The 6,988-nt window shown below is 46.6% G+C and overlaps 1 protein-coding gene and 1 pseudogene across 3 annotated transcripts in view; one reads left to right on the forward strand and one right to left on the reverse strand.

The window, feature by feature from the left end:
- RBM6 (RNA binding motif protein 6) overlaps positions 1 to 2,707 on the reverse strand; it is a 103,428-nt gene extending 100,721 nt beyond the window's left edge. For 2 of the 3 annotated variants that reach the window (XM_045807164.2, XM_087867032.1), the window contains exon 1: positions 2,571 to 2,707. The gene's annotated coding sequence lies outside the window, so the exon portion shown is untranslated. Of the gene's footprint in view, positions 1 to 2,027; positions 2,304 to 2,570 lie in introns of those variants that run through there. The other variant, XM_045807165.2, reaches the window with a different exon arrangement.
- LOC148108943 (uncharacterized) lies at positions 2,175 to 2,812 on the forward strand (annotated as a pseudogene).
- The last annotated feature ends 4,176 nt before the right edge of the window (positions 2,813 to 6,988 follow it).

Genomic DNA, 6,988 nt, shown 5'->3' on the forward strand with positions numbered 1-6,988 from the left:
CTTAATGGATAGAGTTTCTGTTTGGGGTGATGAAAAAGTTTTAGAAATAAACAGTGGTGATGGTTACACTACACTGTGTATGTAAGTAATGCACTGAATATTACAATTAAAAATGGCTTAGGGGCACCTGGCTGGCTCAATCAGAAAAGTGTGTGGCTCTTGATCTCCGGGTAATGAGTTCCAGCCCATGGTGGGTGTAGAGATTCCTTAAATAAATAAACTTTTAAAAAAAATCAAAAGAAATGGTTTAAATAGCAAATTTTGTTACAACATATGTAACAAAATGTATTTACCACAACTTTGTAAAGAAATTAGCAATGTAATATATAAAAAGCATCAAATTATACACGTTAAATGGTTAATTGCATGGCATATGAATTACGAATTATATCTCAACAAGGCTGTTTAAACAAAAAAGACAACAGTGGTAGCTAACATTTAGTGAACACTTTCTGCACACCTGGCACTGTTCTAAGGGCATTACATAAACCTCACAACAACCTCATTTCACATATGAGGAAACTCAAGTAATTTATTCCATGTCACTAAATTAGTGAAGGAGTCAAGATTTCAAAATCTATCAGATTCTAGAGCTCCCCCAGTTACCCACTCTGCTATTCTGAGCCCCACAGCGACAGCAGGGCTTAAAATGCATTCAACAGATGCCCCATTAACTAAGTGAATGAAATGAAGGTATTGTGGGAGTGTGGCAGAAAAATTCTTTTTTTTTTTTTTAAGATTTTATTTATTTATTCGACAGAGATAGAGACAGCCAGCGAGAGAGGGAACACAAGCAGGGGGAGTGGGAGAGGAAGAAGCAGGCTCATAGCGGAAGAGCCTGATGTGGGGCTCGATCCCATAACGCCGGGATCACGCCCTGAGCCGAAGGCAGACGCTTAACCACTGTGCCACCCAGGCGCCCCAGAAAAATTAATTCTAAGCACTTGGTATATGGCTAAAAAAAAGTCCACCAAGGAATGACTTATGATCTTTAAAATTTCAGATCTTTCCGATAGTTTTATTTATTTTTTTAAATTTTATTTATTTATTTGACAGAGAGAGACAGAGAGGGAACACAAGCAAGGGGAGTGTAACAGGGAGAGGCAGGCTTCCAGCCGAGCAAGGACCCCGATGCAAGGCTAGATCCCAGGAACCTGGGATCATGACCTGAGCCGAAGGCAGCTGCTTAACAGCTGAGCCACCCAGGCATACCACCGATAGTTTTAATTTTAATACAACCCTGAATCTGATTATTAACGGTTTACATATTTAAACATTGGCACAAGACTATAACTTTTCTCAAGTATCTGCAATAAGAGAGTTCACTTAGTAACACACACACACACCTCCCTAACCCAGGCCTTGGCAAGTCTCCTCTGAAAGGCTACAACAACCTAGGTTCCTAAAGCCAACAAAAATAAACCCAAGTCTGGTAACAGAATTCTATGAAGAAGGGTGCTACAGATATCCAAAAGAGATCTAGTACCTTCCCTATAGGTTAAGTACCTAGTTAGGTGCTAATTAATGAGACCAGATTCAGGTCCAACTTGTCTTTCACATGCCATTAGTTACTTTATACATTGCCAGTCCTACCGTCACTCATCAGTTCTTCGTACCTCTCCTTACAGTCCTCACAAGTTTGCTGATGTTGACATCATAAACTATTCACACTGGTGGCATTACTCAACAGGAAGCTGAAAACTAACAAACCCAGGGTACAATCCAGAGTTCAGAAAATGACCCAAGTGACCAGGTGCATCAGTCTACTGAACTCCTTCACTTACATCCAGCAACTCTGACCTTCACATGCAAAACCTGGAATATGCAAAAAATACCATTACCCTTAAAGTTTATGTACCTTACAAAACATGGCCCTTTCTTTTTACTAAAAAAAGGACTTCTAGAGTTGAATCCAGTAGCATATCAATACTTAAGTTAGGAGAAAAACACAGATTTACAACGCCAAAAGAAAGAAATACGAAGAAACATCCCTCCTCCCACATTCTCCCAACGGGCGCAGAACCCACCAGACCACTCCCCGCCTCCAGGTTCTACAGCCCCGCGTGCCGGGCTCCGAGCTCTCACACCCTGTGGTCCAGCCGAGCCTACTTGTGTCTGGCTAGGTCTAAGGACGAGGCTACGTGCTAGGTACAAGAAGGCCTCCCTCTCGAGCGATGCCTCAGAACTGGATCAGATTCCTGCAAAAGCAGGGGAAAAGGCGGAAGAAAGGGCCCGCCTGAGGCTCCGCAGACCAGAAGCACCAAACCGTAACCACGCGCCAGCCCCCTACCCCACAGCCGACAGCCCCAAGGCTGGACCGGTAATTCTACCGCCGCGCTGGGCCCCGCCCCGGGCCCGCGACCGTTCCGGGGCGTTCCTCCCGAGGGCGGCGCCTCCCTCACCACACCGCCACTTGGCTCTCGTCTTCGTGAGCGAGGCCGCGGCCGCCCCGCGACACCGAAGCCGCAGCTTCCAAGGCCTCGCGGACCCGCGACTTCTATAGCGGCCTGGCAGGCCGGCTCAGTCCCCGCAGGCTCCGGCACGCCCTCTCTACAGTCCCAGGCCCTTACCGAGGCAGCGCGGCCTCCGCGGCCCGCTCCTCCTAATTCTCAGCCGCCGCCACCGACCCAGCGTCGCGGAGACCGGAACTTCCTCCGCGCCAGGCCGCTGCCTCCACAAAGGCGCCGCGCCGCCGCCTTCAGCGCTCGGCCCGCCGGGAGATAGAGTACAGCGGCAGGTCGCGCTGACTCCACTCCCGCCGTGCCTCGCGCGTGGTGGGGTGGGCGGGGCCGCCTACGGCAGCGGGGCGTGAGGGCACGCTGCTCGCTGGCGTCCAATGGGAGGGCGTGCTTCCCCAGGTCCGCGGGGCCTGCCGGGGGTTGTGGTTTAGGCCCTGGCTCGTCTTCCGGTGCTGTCTTTAGAGTTGAGCAAGACTTGCAGTCGGCGGTTGCCTTGGCTTCGAGTTTTACATCCCACCAGAAGCGCAAATCAGGCCTTGGTCTGCCTAGTTCGAGGACGCCTTCTTTCTCGTCATTGTGAAGGCAATGGAAGGGAGACTTCTCCAGCCTAAGCCTTCCGGGGAAGTGGTTGTTGGCCCACACAAGCGCCTGACTCCTGACCCCCTCAGTCTAGGAGCGTAGCCCTTTTTGCCCAAGACCCGAGGATAGGTGCGAGGGAAGCACTTGAATTAGAGAAGCAGTAGTCAGAGAGGCTCGTCCCCTTTTCCTTCTGAGGGCGTTTCCGAGTTAGGCATCCCCCACTCAATACCAAGCAAATACCACCTATGCTTAAGGTTCAGTAGTTCTACCTATGAGGGAAAATCCACCCAGCTTCCACAGGGCCTTGCTAGATCTCAGGCAATAAATCTGGCCAAGAGTGACGTGCGAGGTCTCAGAACTGGAAGGTTATCTGCACATCTCCCAATCTAGCGGAAATGCTTTCAGTTTGCAGCTCACTTCCAGAATCTCCTTACAGTTAATCTTCAAATGGCAAGCTCCAAATTTCCAAGTGGGTTAGCTACACTATTAATATGCTTGCTGTTTCCGGCCACCTGGTGTCTCTACCAGTGGACCCTTAGGAAAGGTACCATGATGTTGTAGCCTAAATTCAACATCATGGGATCAAAGGAATTTGCTGCAAGAAAAGCCTATGAAGCATTCTAAAGTAAAGAAATCCTTATCTGCAGACAAAGGAGGTTGTTGGGTTAAGTAGTCTTTAAAATTATCATCCCACTTTTCAGGCATCCTTTCTGGAAGTCATTCCTTCATTCAAGAACTGTGTGTGTGTGTGTGTGTGTGTGTGTGTGTGTGTGTGTGTGTGCGCGCGCGCGCGCCAGGCACCGTATCAGATGCTGGGGATACAGGAACAAACAGCTGATAAAATTTACTGCCCTACTGGAGATGAGGTTGGGGTAGTTATTGAAAATGGACGACATGGGGCGCCTGGGTGGCTCAGCGGTTAAGCGTCTGCCTTTAGCTCAGGGCGTGATCCCGGCGTTACGGGATCGAGCCCCACATCAGGCTCTTCTGCTATGAGCCTGCTTCTTCCTCTCCCACTCCCCCTGCTTGTGTTCCCTCTCTCGCTGGCCATCTCTATCTCTGTCAAATAAATAAATAAAATCTTAAAAAAAAAAAAAGAAAATGGACGACAAACTAAACAAGATATACAGTCTCAGCTGAAATGAGTTTGGTTTCTGTAAGGAGGGTGATGGAAAGCCATTGGAGGGCTCTAAATAGAATAATAGCATAACTTGGTGTCCATGTTAATACGATCCCTCTGGCTGCTGTGTGGAAATAGGCTAAAGGTAGGAAGGGCAGAAGCAGTGCAGCTGGTTAGGAGTCTGCTGTAATAATGCAACCACAGAAGGATGGTACTTGTACCTGTGTGGCAACAGTAGAAATAGGAGACATGGACTCGGGTGAGGGCAGAGAGAGAAGAATGTGGGCGAAGCAGTTTTGGTAAGAAGAGCAGGAGCTCAGTTTGTGGTAGGTTGAAATTTTGATGCCTAGCATTCAAGTGAGATGTGGAATTGGTAGTTGGATACATCAGTCTGGAATTCAGGGTAAAAGGTTAGTGTTAGAGATGCAAATCTGGGAGGTATCAGCATATTGCTGGTGCCAGTATCTGAAGCCATGGGCTTGGATGAAGTGACAGAGGGAATGAGGGAGTGAGTGTAGACAAGAGAGCAGAGTTCCAGCCCTGAGCCCGGGGCACACCAGCGCTAAGAGGTTGCAAGGAAGAGGAGGAACAACTACACAGAACTGTGAGTACTTTGACTTTGCTTCCCAAACTGGACAATTGTTGGTGGATCTCTTCCTTATCAAATAGTACTTTGTCCTCTAAAGCGGTAAACCATATTAAGGAACTAATCTAGCCTTACACCCAATCTCCTTGGGTAATAATAATTGCTACTCTTTATCAAACTATATGGCTGGCTTTATGCTGGAACTTCATTATCTCATTTAACTTTTATAATAATCATATGAGGAAACCCCTTTTATAGTTAAGGAAACCAAAGACCAGAAAAATTAAGTAATTCCTGCAGCTGGAAAGTAGAGGGTGGGCGATTCCAACCCAGGTCAGTCCTATTCCAAGGCTTATGTCCCTGACTACTTTCCCCTTTTCCTTAAGGTTATTATTGAGGGTTTTCAGAGGAATTATAAGGAATTTTCTTTTTTTTTTAACTTACAAGGGCCCATAGTACTTGTAAGTTTGTTTTTACTGCCTAAGAGCAGGAAATATGAACTATTTAGAAGAGCTGATCCGAGCAGCACCTTCGCGTGGAATGCGGTGGACAAGGTCTAGTCAGGGAGATGCACCCACTTTCAGCCGCTAAATCCTTACAGGGGAGGACTCAGCAAAGAGAAAGACCATGTCATGTCTGTTGCTCCGTGTTGCCTTGGTCTCATTTGGGGCCGTGGCTCTCCAGCGTGGAAAGTAAGATTTGATCAAATGTTAAAATGAGAGACAGGAACCAGGAGAGATACAGGTGATACAAGACCACAGATGAAATTTCCCAGCAGAGCAGAAAACCCAGCTGTCTTACCAGGAGCCGCCAAGTAACAAAAGCAGGAAGGAAAACTTCAGATTTTCCAGGGAAGGATTGAGTGTTCTTATTATTAGCTCAAAATAACTTCCTACCAGGTAGCTTGTATTTGTAGGAGGGGGAAATGGCTGAAGGAGCTGAAAGGGACATGAGGGGATTTTCCCCTTGTCACACACGTAAGATAGCAACAGGGCTGGGAGCAGATCCCAGCCTCAGGCACAATCAGGCATTTTCACCTTAGCCAGGACCTCCTCACCTGCTCGCAGCACCTCAGGTTCTGAAATGTGCGCTAAAGCTATGAAAGAAAATAAATCTGGGGAAGAACAGAGGTCTTATTTTATCATCATTTTAACTACTATTGCTGTGGAGGTGACATGCTGGATCCATGAAAATCATGGGCCCAGACAAAACAGAAAGCGGAGATGTAGAAGAGCCCCTGACCTGGCGGGTGACAGAAGGTGCAGGGTATTTTGTTATTCGTGGCAATGCCCAAAATTTGCAGGGCAGCCCAGCAATCCTGGGATGGGCATTTATTATTACTCCAAAAGACTAAGATTTATTTCTCGGTAATTTCCTATTTATTTACTAAGTAGGCTCCACACCCAGCCCGGAGCCAGACGTGGCAAGCCTAAGATCAAAACCCGAGCTGAAATCAAGAATCATCGGTCGCCCAACCGACTGAGCCACCCAGGCACCCCTATTTCTTCGTAATTTCTATCAGCAGAAAGTGACCTATAGAAAAGGGTTTCCCCAACATTCAAATATAAGTCAATGAGTGGACTAAAACAGAGTTTGGAATAACCACCTTAAAATGTTTTACTAAGTAGCCACGGTGTTTTGCCATGTGAGAGTGTCCTAGGCACAAGTCTTAGCCAGAAACCCATGGGGCATGTAGCCACTTGCTTGGTTAAGTAGATGCTTACCCCTGAACAACCTAGGGGTTAGGGGCACAAACCGCCTCCCCCCTATGGAGTTGAAAATCCATGTAAAACGTTTGACTCCTCCAAAACGTAACTACTTAACGGTGAGAACCATGAGAGGTCACCTTTTACTTGTGATAAGAAATTTACCAGAGAGACTAACTGCTCACAAGGAGATGATTAGTGGATACTAGCAACACTTGAGCTCACCACAAAAGCAACAGGAGGTGGCTACTTAATTATTACAGTAGTACAGTATGTTCTATAGTTAATTGTATGCAGTTACAATCTAATACAGCATCTTTACACTTGTTTACATTTCCACAGCAAATGGCACCATGTACAGTCTACAAGTATTTGTGTGGGGGAGTTTAATAAATGTTGACTTTTTATAATAGATTTGTGTATATTTTATGGTAGTAAATAAGATGGACTAGTATGTACATATATTTTATGCATTCATCACATACCTTTTTCTTACTTTTTTTTTTATATTTCTAGGCTATGTGGTTCATCTGCAAGT

This window comes from Ursus americanus, chromosome 14 (genome assembly GCF_024610735.1).
Source record: "Ursus americanus isolate L20-20 chromosome 14, mUrsAme1.1.p, whole genome shotgun sequence".
Classification (NCBI taxonomy): Eukaryota; Metazoa; Chordata; class Mammalia; order Carnivora; family Ursidae; genus Ursus; species Ursus americanus.